Source organism: Aedes aegypti, chromosome 1, assembly GCF_002204515.2.
Source record: "Aedes aegypti strain LVP_AGWG chromosome 1, AaegL5.0 Primary Assembly, whole genome shotgun sequence".
Taxonomy (NCBI): Eukaryota; Metazoa; Arthropoda; class Insecta; order Diptera; family Culicidae; genus Aedes; species Aedes aegypti.
Window position 1 is genome coordinate 166,100,440 of NC_035107.1, and position 16,151 is coordinate 166,116,590.

At 38.2% G+C, this 16,151-nt stretch overlaps 1 protein-coding gene across 1 annotated transcript in view; it reads right to left on the reverse strand.

Moving 5' to 3' along the window:
* LOC5570293 (hemicentin-1) overlaps nt 1-11,954 on the reverse strand; it is a 409,353-nt gene extending 397,399 nt beyond the window's left edge. The window contains exon 1 of the mRNA XM_021853033.1: nt 11,936-11,954. The gene's annotated coding sequence lies outside the window, so the exon portion shown is untranslated. The remainder of the gene's footprint in view (nt 1-11,935) is intronic.
* Between the last annotated feature and the right edge of the window lie 4,197 nt (nt 11,955-16,151).

Sequence of the window (16,151 nt, forward strand, 5' to 3'; positions counted from 1 at the left end):
TTCTCACATTTTTTAAAGAAGGATGGTGCATTCAAAAGTGTCAAGCTAAAGCTTGCTAATGGTAATAAATGACATGTTACAATTAATATAAATAACAAAACGAGGTCTGATTAAAAATCACAGTCGACTCTCCACATCTCGATTCGAAGGGATCATCGAGATAGGGAGAGATCGAGACATACAGTTAACTCTCCTTTAATCGATATTCCGTATCTCGAAATCGAGTAAGAGAACCATAGTAAAAGTTGGTTTTCATGGCTAACTCGATGGTCCCTTGGAACGCAGTTGCTCGATGCCTCCCTAACTCGATGGTCCCTTCAATATCGAGTAAGGGAGAGATGACTGTATAACAATTTTTTAATTGAAAATCACTGCGTTGCCAGGAACATCAAAAACAAACAGACGTCATTTCGTCTTTGCAAATTGTTTTGAATGTCTAAAATCTAGTCTGGTAATCTTCGGTTATGGGCATGTCGACGTACGGAGAGATCTAAATAAATCTGGAATAAAAATCACATCACAATCACAAAATTATATCGCAATTATATCAATATTTGTAATAAATATCAAATTTTGTTTCATTATTGTTAGAAGCACTTTGACATGACGGAGGAAATAATAACACAATTAAAACAATATCATGTATAATAACAAAAGCTGGTTCAAATTAGTTTCAATTAAAAACTAAATTATTACAAAATTTGTTATAAAAAATCTGAGAGCAACGAAAATTACAAATTTTGTTATAATTCAGTTGTAGAGCACAGGCTTGGGAGCTTTGATCACAATTTACCACAGTTCATCGATTCTGCTAGTCAACCAAAACACAAAACAACAGCAGCATCAATACCATCAGGCTTTGTACTCCCAACGGTTCACACACTGCTTGAATGTTTTTGTCTCTCCACTAGGGTGGTCAAAGTAATTTGGACAGACCGTTACGCGTATATTATTTGGCCATTTACGGTAAAATCAAATGGAGGTGGCCAAATTATATACGCGTAACGCTCTGTCCAAAATACATAAAATATCCTATGATTGTTTTCGGGCAGCCATCCCAAGGTGAATGATCGAAAAAAATGTTAAATAGTTCAACCGCTAATATTTCGCTTGTATTTTCAACTAATTGAAATCTATTAGCGCTTACAGCAAGAGCACAATTATTCCGTTGTGATACATATAAACAAGTGAAGTGGGGCAATGAAAATTTTCAGAAATAATTGTTTTACTCACGTTTTGTGCATGGTGTTCGTTTTACCACCAATCGCTGTTCATTTTACCCACATAGTGCAGATAAAATGAACATTTGCATCCTTTTTTGATAGCGATGAAAATATGTGAAAATTTAGCTATTTTAGTCTGAATCCATGTCGCTGCTATAGATTACATCCCTATTTTTGATTTTGTGCGATAGAACTATACAAATTCCTCGTTTTTCTATCAGAAACAAGATGATTTCCTTAAGGTGTTCATTTTACTACCCCTTCCCCTAGTCGATTGCAAAAAAGTTTGGATATTTTTTCTTCATATTTGCAAAAATGGAAGATTTCTCCTAATGCTTCCAAAACTCAACTAATAATTTTCCCACATTAACCAAAAGTTCTTTATTTGAAACCTTCAAGTAGACATGTTGTCACGATGAGAGGGGTTCCAATAAATTGGTCAGATGGAGTTAAGTATCTAGGGCTCATGCTTGATAAGAATTTAACTTTCAAAAATCACATTGAGGGCATTCAAGCCAAATGTAATAAATATGTAAAATGTCTCTATCCCCTTATTGATAGACAATCAAAACTTTGTCGTAACGATCAATGCTCCGTCATCGTAATCATCGTCATCATCGAAACTTCAAAAGCAGGTTTTCTGTTAATAACTAAACATTATTCGATGAAAATGTGTTCACTGTGTTTCGGTTGGAAAATGGAATACAGTAAACATTTTCTTGATTTTGAACGAAAAAACTGCTTTTGAAAATTCAGAAATCAATTACGGATCCTGCCCCCTTAAGAACAAGCTTTTGATATTCAAACAAATTTTCAGGCCAGTCATGTTGTATGCTGTACCAATATGGACAAGCTGTTGTAATACCAGGAAAAAAGCTCTGCAGAGAATTCAAAATAAAATTTTGAAAATGATTCTGAGGCTTCCTCCCTGGTATAGTACCAATGAGTTACATAGAATATCCAATGTTGAAACATTGGAACAAATGTCAAATAAAATCATTAATAATTTCAGGCCAAATTCGTTGCAATCTTCTATTGCCACGATTAATACGTTATATGTTTTGGTTATGGTAGGTTAAGTAAATTAAAAACGTTAATTTTTTTTTTCTCTTATAAGCAGGTGAAATCAACTCACCCGTAAAAAATCTGAACTGCTACGGTAAATGAAATGTAATATGTTGTTACCAAAATGTTTATATAATTTTAAATTTGTTTTACCAAATAAGAATGATAGTGTTTTTTAATAACACAGAACACCTAGATATAAGAAATGAATGTAATGTTTGGAATGATACTAATAAAGAAATTGAAAATAAAGTAATTTTTAAAATTTGTAATATTTTGAGCCGAGTTTTTACCGATGGAGTGAAATGAGCACCCTATTTTTGATTGTGAAATTACCTTAAATAAAAATAATTTATTTCTTTTATTAAATTTGAAAGTTATTAGTATTTATTAACACTCTTTGTAAGAAGATTTAATTTTAAAGACAATTTTAACAGTCAAACATCATTATTCTAAAATGATGAAATTTGAAAGAGTCATTCAGGGTGATATAAGCAATTTCTCCAAATAACATTTTTTTACTTACAGTCACCCCACAGTTATGAATCAACTAAGGATAATTTTTCAGAACAAAATATGATTAAAAAACTTGGTGAAGCTGTACAAAACAAAATTACCTCCCAGGCACTGCAGAATATAGTTGTTTTTGAGAATAGACTTTAAAACTTATTTATCAAAAATAGTCGATTTCGAAACAAATTTCAAACGATGTCCACCCCACAGAAGTGAATCAGTGGAAGAGGGGGTCCTTACTATGGATCAAATCGACTCATATTATGGATCAAAACACTATAACAGCTATTTATCTGCGAGGTAAAGGTGTGTAAGTAAAAGCAAACGTTTTGACGTTTGTTTCGGAATCGTCTTATCTTTGATTTATAACTGTGGTATGGTTTTAAATGCCCCACAAAACGCTTCTAGGAATACGGTCAACATTTTACCCAAGGAAAACAACGTGTTTTATATATATATATATATATATATATATATATATATATATATATATATATATATATATATATATATATATATATATATATATATATATATATATATATATATATATATATATATATATATATATATATATTCTACGGACGGGAAAAATATGCTTAAGAGTTAATTGATTGCGATGCTGTACAGATTTATGGTTCACGTAGGTGAAATGTGTAATTGCAACTCTATTTGATGTTATATTCCCGTTTTAAGCGATCACTGATCCATATTTGTGTGCTATCCATAACTGTGGGCTGACTGTATAGCATGCCTATTGCTTCATTTCCTTGTTAGCTTTGAGTTGCACTTTATGCCAGATGAAATTTCTAAATTTATACAGATTTCAGGGGGCGTTCATCCCACCCCATTGGCCACACCGCTCCAACTACCCCTATTCGTCATCTAACGGAACGCTTAAATTGGAAGGTGGCGTTCATTCCACCCCATTGGCCACACCGCTCCAACTACCCCTATTCGTCATCTAACGGAACGCTTAAATTGGAAGGTGGCGCTGTTCTAGAAATGTGATTAGGGTTTTAGTCGAAGTTACTAGTAATAAGTTTTGAAGAAAAATCGCCACAATCATTTTACTGATAATACTTGGGCAATTCAAAGCACAGGGAATCGTTAATATTCATGTAGATTCATAAAACTTTTGCTACATAACCTCAAATTCAAAGGCCAATAGTATGTTCTTACTAGTATTTTTTCTTACAACTATAATGCTCAACATTCTGGATAAGGTTTTAATTAGATTTACTGATTTAAAACCAACGGTAGCACAAATTGGGATAAAGTGACAACAATTTTATTTTAAGAAAAACGATTTTCAGCCTTATTTACTTCGTACAAATTGTATGAGAGCCTAACATATTTACAATAACAATTTACAATATTTCAGTACACCTTACTCAAAATCGACCAAAATGCCACCTATTTTTACTTTGGCCCCTCAATTGTAATAGTCCGTTTTACGAGACGTTATTGAACAGCAATGTTATCAATGTCGTCGTTTCGAAAAATGGACTAAACATTATAACTTATTTGAATTATATCAAATTAAAGTTTATTTATTTTTCGACATATTGGATCTTAACAAAAAAACATGAAAAATGTTCATCGTAGTGATCCAACATAAGTTTTTTTTTTCATTTTCAGGTTTATGTACTGTATTACATACTAAACAAAACTTTTAGAATCAAACAAAAGCTGAAACACTCAGATATAAACAATAGGGCAAAAAACTGTTCTTCGAAGGCCCAAACGCAATGATCCGTTGAAATAATGTGATTCATGCTGGCGAACCGGGTTCACTTTTCGTTGCCATTTCGCTATCATTGCGTTGAGGCCTAAACAATCATTCAGATTTCAAGGATTACACTCTAATTTAAAACAAGAAACATCGTATGTTCAAAACTTTCGATGTGATTTAGAAAGTTAGCACCATTATATCAGTTCTATAATAATTCTTAACCCTCTGCCTCGTGGATACGCACCAATGTGTGAAAAACTCACAAATCGATTCACTAACATAAAGTTACAGCCCTTCAAAGTTCAAAGTTCATATTGACTCCATAAAAACAGGCAGAGGGTAAAATGTTCAATAATGAGTTCTTTAGTCGTACTTTTTGGGCTATGTCCCCCTTGGACCCTCCGTAAGTACGGCCCTGTATGGAGTATATACCGGGGCTCCACGGTATTCCCAAGAAAATGACTAAGCGTGCCATGATCTTAAACAGTTTGAAAACCTCTTCCAACTCATCATCAACGTGTCAGTTTATTGCTGAGCGACGTCACATGGCCGGTGCGGTATGAAATAGCGTCCTCGTGACAGGAAGCCCAGGCATATCGTTCGTGAAAACGCACCAGCACTAAACGCTGTTGCACGGGAAACGGTATCTGGAGATAGGACATACGAGCACGGGAGATATGGAGTGAAGATTTTTACAATCCTGCAATCCATTCCATATTGTCGTCATCTCTATGCAGAACAAACTGCCATGGTGCGCGTCATTATCATTTGGCTCTGCCACAGTTCTCTCTTGGACGTTTGCCCTCGACTACTGGAACGAACTTAGTGTATGTAGGTAACTTAACAGCGGGATTTTTTTTAAATTTCTTCCACCATGCTAGGAACAAACAATCGTAATATTACCATATGTCACAAATACAGGAAAATAGATACTGCAAGATGTAGGTTAATGTTTCCCCGAATGCCAAGTTTCTTGATTGCCAGTTCTCTGAATGATCCTTTACCCCGGATGTCACAACACGACTCACAGTGGTGGGTCTTTATATTAAGGTCGGCCAAAACCTCAAATACATCCCAATCACTTGATAGGGATTATTTATTGACTGATACCTGATATCATCCCGTTGGAAATAACTGCCAAATTGAAAATTTGATTTTCTAGTGAAATTTGTCCAAATTAAATGTTGTCATCCAATCGAATAAAAAGGCTATTAGGGTATCCGTCCTATTATGGAGGACTTAAGCACGGTGTTATAATTTAAATCGTATTGCAGTGTCCAAAATCTAAATATTATAGTATTTTGCAATGTTAAGTGTTAAAACTACCCTCTATCTGGAGTATAGTGAAGTTAAAAAGTAATTTTTTGAATCATATATACATTTTCTTGACATAAAATATTTTGTCCTATTATTGCGGTATACTAAAATCATAGATTTTATTACATTCAATATACATTCAATACCACACAATAATCGAGCATTGAAATTATGCTCCCTCCATGTTAATAACACTGCACGGTACTGTCAGTTTGTGTGATTTTGGACATATATATATATGAGGAAAACTAATTCATTACTTTTTGTCACGATTTGAAAACAAATCAACAGAATCGAATGATTTTCTGCCGGTCTCGTCTCCTCTTTCGTCGTAGGTGGACAATGTTAAAGTGAATAGACAAGATTCTTCCATCTGTGACCACTAGTCGCTATTTAAGAAATGAATTTGTTGACTTAAGTATAACCTACAATTTTGATGCTTTTAAAAATATTTTCCACTAGCAACACAATTTTAAAGGATTGCTTCCTTGCGATCATCTTATATCTTAGGTTTTCAACGTATTTTTGGCATGTGTTGCGATTTTCAATCAGTTTACGTGATTTTTTTTTGGTAAAACATTGTGTTTATTTGCAAAATATTTGTAAATAAGAGGAATAACAGGGTTAAAATAAACATAAACCTTTTGTTTGACTAAATAAATGTATGAATAACATGTCCCAAATTAGTATCCTAATAATAAAATTAATGTATCCAGCAATTTAAAATGAAAATTGAAATATCGAATTTTCGAATGAGATTTACAGATACCGCAATAATAGGCAAAAAGCTATTTCATTGTCCTATTATTGCGGTAAATGCTTTTTCTCAAAAATATAGAACTTTTATTCAAAATTAAATATCTATCATGTAAATACATCCATACTGAACTGATATACCCACTACATATAATTGTTTTGGTTCTTAACTTACAAATTTAAGCTTATGAAAACCCGCCAGTCTCTGTTAAAAATATGGGCTTTTCTTGATGCATCATTTAAAACTGTTCTTCCAACGATCAAAATCGTTTAATTTTTAAAGCATTCATTTGGTACAGCTTGGGAATACTATAAGCTTTCATAATCTTCAATAATATCCATAGAAAATAGAGTTTTCGATTAATAGGTTGGAGTTAATAAAGGCCACAAATCCAAAGCGATGGATCCCGCTACCTGGCCCCAAGGGATACAGTTCCGCGAATTTGTTGACCAAGAGTCGAACGCCCGACATTTTTGGAAGCCCCCGCAGCGCATAGACCCGGGAGCATCATCATCGAATCAACTCCATTCCAGTCAGCAAACCTCAACGCAGCCCTGCATCACTCTGAGTTAAACCGCCGTTCCCCGAGATCTACTGCCGCTACTCGGAACTACCTGACAGTTTACTACCAAAACGTCAGGGGCATCCGAACCAAAACGCAAGAACTATTTTTGAGTTTATCGTCCTCCGACTATGATATTATAGTTCTTACAGAAACGTGGCTGCGTCCTGACATTGCAAATGCGGAATTTGCTGCAAACTACAATATATTCAGGTGTGATCGGAATTCTGCCACTAGCAACCTTCAGAGAGGCGGTGGGGTCCTGATTGCCGTGAAAGCCGCATTGAACTGCAGATCAGTAGTGTTAGAAAACTGCAATAACCTCGAGCAAACTGTTGTACTGGTGAAGCTTCAGCAGTCGTCGATTTACGTTTGTGGGATCTATCTCCGCCCCAACTCGCTACCGGTGCTCTACGCCTCGCACTCTGCAGCCATTCAACAACTCTGTGAACGCATTTCGAGCTCTGACACAATTGTTGTTGTAGGGGACTACAACCTCCCTCAATTAGTCTGGCAGATGGATGATGACGTCGGCAGTTTGCTTCCTTCTAATGCCTCCACCGAACAAGAGATCACCTTGGTTGAAAGAATGGTTGCCTCCGGATTACATCAGATCAATAGCCTTTTGAATTCAAATAACCGCTTGCTGGACCTTGCATTCGTGAATGAAGTAAACGACGTTGAGTTGAGCGAGCCACCGTCTTCTCTCCTCCGGGTGGACCGCCACCACAGGCCGTTTGTTCTTCGTATTGACGTGAGCGATATTCGTAGGCAGTTGGCAGGTAATCCAAATCAAGCCGATGAATTTGATTTTCGACGATGCAACTTTGCTGAGCTAGAAGCTGCTATCTCTTCCATTGATTGGAATTCTTTGTTTCACGGCATGGACACTGATCAAACGGTATGTATTTTCTATGAAACTTTGTACGAAATTCTGGACGAGCATGTTCCACGTAGACGACGCCGACGACATTTCTACAAACAGCCTTGGTGGACATCCGAGTTGCAACACCTTCGCAACGTTGTGCGCAAATCTCGTAGACGCTATTTTCGATCGCGGACCGTTCAGAATCGAGACAATCTTCGTATCATCGAATCCCGTTACAAAGAATGTCAAACAACCTCGTTCCGAAACTACGTTACCAACATGGAAACGACTGCAAAGCAGGATCCCTCCGGTTTCTGGACGTTTATTCGGAATCGCAAGCGTGCTAATAGATTCCCTGCCGAAATGACATTCAATGACACCGTCGCCAACTCTCCCGAAGGCGTTGCTAATTTGTTTGCAGAATTTTTCGAAAGCGTGTACTGCACAAACTCACCAACGTTCTCGCCTGACAGTGTTAGCAATTGTCCAGCATTCGATTTGAATGTCGCACGTTTCGATGTCACACAGCAAGATGTTTCGTCCGCCTTGCAAAAACTCGACATCACAAAGGGACCAGGGACAGATAATCTTCCTCCGTTGTTTCTCAAGGAGTGCGCTGATTCTCTTCAAATTCCGCTGACGATAATTTTCAATCGATCGCTCCATGACAGCACTTTTCCGATGCTCTGGAAAACAGCCTCAATCACTCCGATCTTCAAAGCAGGTTCTACTCGTGCAGTTGAAAACTATCGAGGAATCTCGATTTTATGCTGCCTGGGGAAAGTCTTTGAAGAATTAATCCATAGCGTTTTGTACACTGCATGTCAACCTCTGATATCAGAATTTCAACACGGATTCGTCAAAAAGCGTTCAACTACGACAAATCTCATGACGTTCACAAACTTTCTCTCGACCGAAATCGAAAATAAGCACCAGGTAGACGCCATCTACTTTGACTTTTCCAAAGCATTTGATAAAGTCCCGCATGATCTCGCTATTGCAAAGCTTAGACACTTAGGTTTTCCAAATTGGATAGCTCTATGGTTGCAGTCCTATCTAACGCAGCGTAAGGCGTTCGTCAGTATCAACGGCACGCGTTCTCGCGTTATCTCAATCACGTCGGGCGTGCCGCAGGGTAGCGTGTTAGGACCGCTGATATTCATTCTCTTCATCAACGACCTCTGCTTCCGACTAAAATCAGGAAAATTGTTGTACGCGGACGATTTGAAAATTTACAGGGTAATCATGTCTCATTTGGATTGCTGTGCGCTACAGAACGATATAGATGAGCTTGTGAATTGGTGCCAGCAGAACGGTATGGAGCTGAATATAAAAAAATGTAAATCGATTGCATTCTCTCGTCGACACTCACGAATTGATTTTGAGTATATGGTCGGATCGGAACGGATCGAATGCGTGGATTCAATACGCGACCTTGGAGTTACTGTCGACAGCAAACTACGTTTCAATGAGCATGTCTCCCTCACTACCGCAAAGGCTTTTGCCGCTCTAGGATTCGTTCGTCGCACCACCAATTATTTTAAGGATGTATATGCACTCAAGTCGCTCTACTGCTCTTTAGTTCGTAGTATTTTAGAATACGCAGTTTGTGTGTGGTCACCGCATCACACGACACAAATCGTCCAGTTGGAGAGAGTCCAGCGAAGTTTTATTCGATATGCTCTTCGTCAACTGCCATGGTCTGATCCCGTAAACCTGCCAGAATACCCAGCCCGCTGTAGACTGATAGATATCGAGACACTTGCTTCCAGACGCAACAATTTACAGCGACTTTTCGTATTCGACCTTTTAAAGGGGAACTTAGATTGTTCATCGCTTCTCGACAATGTTCCATTCTACGCACCCAATCGCCATTTGCGAGAACGGGACTTGCTACTCATCAGGCGGCATAGAACGTCTTATGGATTCAACAACCCGCTGTCCAAGTGCCTTCGTCTGTTTAATAGTGTTAGTGCTTTGTTCGATTTTAATGTGTCTAAGTATGTTTTTAAGAATAGGATTAAGGATTTAGATTAAGAAACAGTCTGTGGGATTTCAATAATTCGAGACAGTGACAAATAAATACATAATGAGAGTTCAATTCTTATACCGCAATAATAGGGAATACCGCAATAATGGGCAAATTACCCTATAACAAAAATATTGGTTGTAGAGCAGAAATTTGCGTATAAAACTAAACTAGAGATACATATTTAAGTTCTTTGTAGTAATTTCAGAACAGGTTTAAACGAGTTAAAACACAACACAATATACAGATTTGAATGATAAAATAGATAAATTATTATGAAAAATTAAAATGGAATTTTCACATCTAGAGGAAAAGAGGGGCAAGAAAGATTATTATACTTCAAAAAGTATGGATGATTTTCTGCTTCATAGTGAGTAACTCATTTTCTCGAAACACTTATCATAAAACGAACGAAGTTTTTAAAATTTATCGAAATATTAGAGAAGAATTGCAAAAAACATTTTTTAATACAACTCAAAACTTAATGTGTGTCTCCCCGAAAAATACATTTCAAAAGGTTGGACTACTTTACCTCAAATGTTGGTTCCCCAAAATTCGTTCCCCGAAAAGCTTTTAGCGGTCATTGGGATAAAATCTCAAAAAAAAGTGTCATGGCAATCACAGGTTGCCCATTGTGTAAACCAACTCGTTATTAGATATGTAGTTGTTTTGAACTCAAAATCAAATTTGTCGATAAAATAATTTTTGGGAGATTCAAGGCTAGGGTCCGGGATTCGAAGCCTCCGGACACTTTGAATCAGCACAGTAGTTTAAAGTTTTCGGAGCAACACAATATATTTTACAATTTTTGTTAGAAGTGCGAATAACTAAGAAAGTATTGAAATGCTTAATCAAATTTCGCTGTATGAAAGACATATGCATCAACAACTATTATTTGAAACTCAGATAAGAAAAAAAAACGAGTTTTAGTAAATAATTCGTTTTGAAACTGCAAGAAAATCCAAGAAGCAAGGACCGAAACTGATTGATTTATTTAGTTCGTCAACAGCATGTCATTAACCGCTTTTTTTTTTCAAATAACCGAACGTGAAAATTTAATGTTGTAATCAATGTATAATAGTGAATCTGAAAATCAAAATATTTCAAACTCGTTATGATAGCAACTTATCAAAAAATCGCGCAAAAACATAAAAAGGTACCATGATTGTGTATATTTTCGAAGTTAAATGGGCGATAGATGCGTTAAGGACGTTCCATCCATTTTTCTTCATTCTATTATTATTTATCACAAAAATAACGACATTTGTGATATGCAGCTAAATCTACGTGATATTGTAACTTAGTTTTTGCTCTGTTGTCTGCCTTTATGCCGTCATTTTGCTGCCGTTGTTGAAACTTATGCAGTTGTTGCGTTCACTTTTGTTGCTGCTTGTACCTTTTCACCAAAAAAAGTCTCATTGATGCTGCAGTGGGTGGGGTGGTGTGTTGGCGAGGCTAGAGGGTCTCAAAATACTGCAAATGAAAAATTTCGTGAACATGTGCCGTCATTATACACGCTCACGGGGCATCATTCATCTCGTTATTATTTTTTGACGCTCCAAAAAAGCGCCATATTTGTTCCACTTGCTGTTGCATTGTTGGCCCGTAGATAGGACTTTTAGGCGAGTTCAAAATGTGTGTCAACGTGTTCTACTTTTCCTGCAAATCTGTACCATCGTTTGCAATCGTAGACTTTTCCCTATTCATAAACGACTTTCATTAAGAGAGATAACATTCGCACAAATCTAAGAATTTTGAACCTGTCTATTTTACAGTATCTGATGGGAAAGGAGTATTTGCAGATATTTTTCCTGCCCTCCGAATCATTCGGGCTGGTATTTCAGAATGGGTGACGAACAGCCGTACCGATTGGACAGGAAGCCTGAAACGATCAGAAGTGGGAGAGAAAAATGAGGAAAATTAGTGCGAAAGAATAAAATAGGAAGAATTATTTTTTATTTGATTTGGGGAATATTTTTTCAACTGCTTGTATAGCGAGGAAAATGTTCCATTTTTTCGGTAGTTGAGGATTGTGTACGTGATGTTCGGTGAAAAGTTCGTTCATTATGTTTTATTTCGGTTTGCAAACCCAGAACTGAGCAAAAGCGAGAAAATGTGAGTGGAAACACATTCCGCTGATGGAGCATTTTTGCACTGTTTGTGCGCTGGACAGAATTCAATTCAAATATTTGACGATATAATGGAATTGTAGCAACCAACGACGATGCTACCCGACCAGAAGAAAATTGCTGCATTGTTTTGAACAACATTCTCAAATCCAAAACATTACCGACTACTGACCAATACCAAAATAAGGTAAGCATAGATAGGCACGAGTTATTGGTTCAAACTCGTACCATAATTAGGGATCCTGTGAGGTGCAGTTTTACCACCTTAACAGGTAATCCGTAGTGTTTCCAGATAACCAGAATGTACGTATAATAAAACACCTTTTTCGTTACACGATGCTTATACTTTAATGTTTTATTTTCCGTCGGCTTTTATTTTCCGACAGCTCATACTACAAAAAAACGTTTTATTTCAAAAAACGTCAAAAAAAAAAGACGTAAACCAAGTCCTAATGTCATTCAGCATTTCATGGCCGTACGAAATCTATTGTAGCACATTGTTTTGAATGAAATTTTTTTCGAACGAAGATTTTCTGTACGTCACTTTTTGAAATAGAGCGGTCTCCGCGTAAGAAACCGTGTAAAGATACACGTAGAAATAAACCGCGTAAGACTTCCATATCAGATTTGGATAAGAGGGAGACGGGACAATAGGCATAAATACGTTGACCATACGGGTGGTTGCCGTACAAAGAACTGCCATAACTATGTTAAGCATGATAGACGTTTGCCATATTGTAGGATAACCATAATGTAGGATTTCAATAACAGACGTTAGCCATAATAACAATTCTGAGATCAATGTTGTTGAAATAGAAAAAATGGATATGGATGTTTGCCATAATTTATCTTCCAGGTGTTAGATTATAGGAGTAAGTATGTATGAAGATCAGTGTAAAAATATATTTGTCATTTTGTTTTACATTTCAAAGTGGTTGAAGAATCGTTCAGTGTATATGCACCCTTCTGTATGCTATTGGTGGTACTTTCGTCCTCAGCATTTTTTGAAAATATGTGTTTAGTCAAAAAAGACAAAGTATTGGCTTCTTTCGATTGTATATCGTCCTTTTTAGTTTGTCAGCAACTTCTATCACTACCTATTCGCGTTACTGGCTGGGGTACGAGGATCCGTAGGAAAGATCGGGTAACCAACCCTGGTGGGAACTAAGGTCGTATACTGACAGGGAAGGGGGATTTTGCTTCCTGGGATTTGGAGCATCTGTACTCCATGTTAGACGTGGATAACAACAGCGTCTGTTCCCCATGTCATGGGCGGCTGATCATCGTCCGAGTGCCAGAGAAAAACTCTAAGCAAAACTGTGCACTATAACCGTCCGAACATTCAGGGGGAATGGTCCTCCGGAAAACTAGGGGGTTGGAGACAGGCCCTGCAAGCTGGTCTTAAAAAATCAAGCATCGAAAAATCAACGGGAGAATACGAACCGGGAAAATCGGCGAAGACCACAGCAACGTAAAGCGACTAACGATTGGAAGCTCGATATGTGGAACTGTAAATCTCTCAACTTCATCGGGAGCACACGCATACTCGCCGATGTGCTGGAAGACAGCGGATTCAGAATCGTAGCGTTGCATTGTTGGAAGGTGTCAATAGTGCGAACGTTTAGAGGTAACAGTACCATCTACAGGAGTTCAAACTGAATATTGGAAAGTTCAGCGCCCACCGGTTGACGAAAGTAATGTGGCTTGCGAATAATTGATTTCGTCGCCTCCAAGAATATGGCCATTCGTAGCACCTACTTCCAGCACAACCTTTCATACCAATATACCTGGAGATCACCACAGCAGACAGAATCACGTTATCGTTTTGAATGATCTTCTCCGACATTATCGACGTCAGGGCCTATCGTGGCGCTAACATCGACTCTGACCACTATCTGGTGATGGTTAAACTGCGCCCATAACTCTCCGTCGTTAACAACGTACGGTACCGACGGCCGCCTCGGTATGACCTAAAGCGACTTAAGCAATCGGATGTCGCAACTGAATACTCGCAGCATCTCGAGGTTGCATTACCGGAAGAGGGTGAGCTGGATGAGGCACCTCTGAAAGATTGCTGGAGAACAGTGAAAGCAGCCACTAACGATGTAGATGAGAGCAACGTCGGGTACGTGGGACGGAGTCAACGGAACGATTGATCTGACGAGGACTGTAGGCAGACGATGGAACCCAACCAGCCCCCACTCTAAGGGAGGTTAAGAATGCCATGTACCAACTCAAAAACAATAATGCTACTGGTAAGGATGGTATCGAAGCTGAACTCATAGAGATGGGCCTGAAAAGGCTGACCATTTGTCTGCACCAGCTGATAGGCACAATATGGGAAAACGGAGGAGTGGAAGGAAGGTGTTATATGCTCCATCTACCAAAACCCAAATTGCCGTTTCTGTAGTGAAATGTGCGAAACCTCTCAACACCTTCTCTGCTCCTGCAGTGCACATATACAACGAAGGTCCAAAATATTTGGCAAGCCCTTTTTGGAGCCGGCCGATATTTGGAACGCATCCCCAGGGAAGTGGTCGGCTTTATCAGGCTGATCGTACCAGGTTGGGGGATTCACATTGCTGCAACTTAGGACTTCTGCCCATCAATGGCAGATGGCTAAAAGTTCAGTCACCGCGCAAAGTATTCCGGTGGCGTTCTCGCCACTGAGGGTCTTTGTAAAAGCAAAAGGGTATATCACAATAGTTCTAAAAAATGGACGCAGTGATCACACACCCGACAGAAGAAGAAAATGCTTCATCTACACCAAGGGCAACAAGTTAGATTGTGAGAACTTTCAAGCTATCACCATTCTAAATGCGGCCTACAAAATTTTATCCCATCGTCTTCATCTGCTGTCGTCTGTCACTCATAGTGAAGTTTGTGGGAAGTTATCAAGCCGGCTTCGTTGACGGCCGATCGACAATGGACCAGATCTTTACAGTACGGCAAATCTCCCAAAAAATGTCATAAATACCAGATTTCAACGCCTCACCTTTTCATCGATTTCAAGGTGCCATACGATAGTATCGACCGCGTAGAGCTGTGAAAAATCACAGCTCCCGCCGGGGACTACAACAAGGTGATGGAATTTCGTGCCTGTTGTTCAATATTGTGCTAGAATATGTTATGCGCGAGCCAGGCTTAAGGTGATTATGAAACGAAGCCAAACTTTGAAATTTCAAGTGCACAAGACGAGAGAATCTGACAACAGTTCACGTTGAAAACCAACCAAATAGCTTGCTTGCTGGTGGTGACCAATGGGATAGATTTTCAACGCGGAGCGCTGTTCGGTTCTCAAGTCTCGTGCTCTTGAAAATTTGAGGTGTGGCTTTGTTCTATAATCACCTTAACAGCCTGGGTAAGATTTTCACGAGACCCAAACAATTTGTTTGCTTCGCGGATGATATGGACATTGTCGGTCGAACATTTGAAAAGGTGGCAAACCTGTAGACCCATCTGAAACGCGAGGCAGCAAAAGTTGGACTGGTGGTGAATGCGGCCAAGACAAAGTACATGTTAGCTGGTGGGGCCAAGCACGACAGGGCTCGCCTAGGTAGCAGTGTTACGATAGACGGGGATACGTTCGAGGTGGTCGACGAGTTCGTCTACCTTGGATCCATGCTGACGGCTTATAATTACGTCAACCGTGAAATACGGAGGCGCATCATCAGTGGAAGTCAGGCCTTCTATGGCTTTTAGAGAAATCTGCGGTCAAAATGATGTTTGGAATAATACTTATGAAGAATTAAAAAAAGTCTTATCTCACTTTTAAAAAACATAGAGCCTTTCATAGTTATAATGGTACATAATAAAATATCCTTTATTTTTTTATAATTGATTTTGAATTATAGCAAAAAATATTCAAATGCATAACGAATTCATCACAAACCATTCGGAATACTTATTTTTTCCCACGACGGATATTTTTTGCCCCACACAAACTTTTTGTT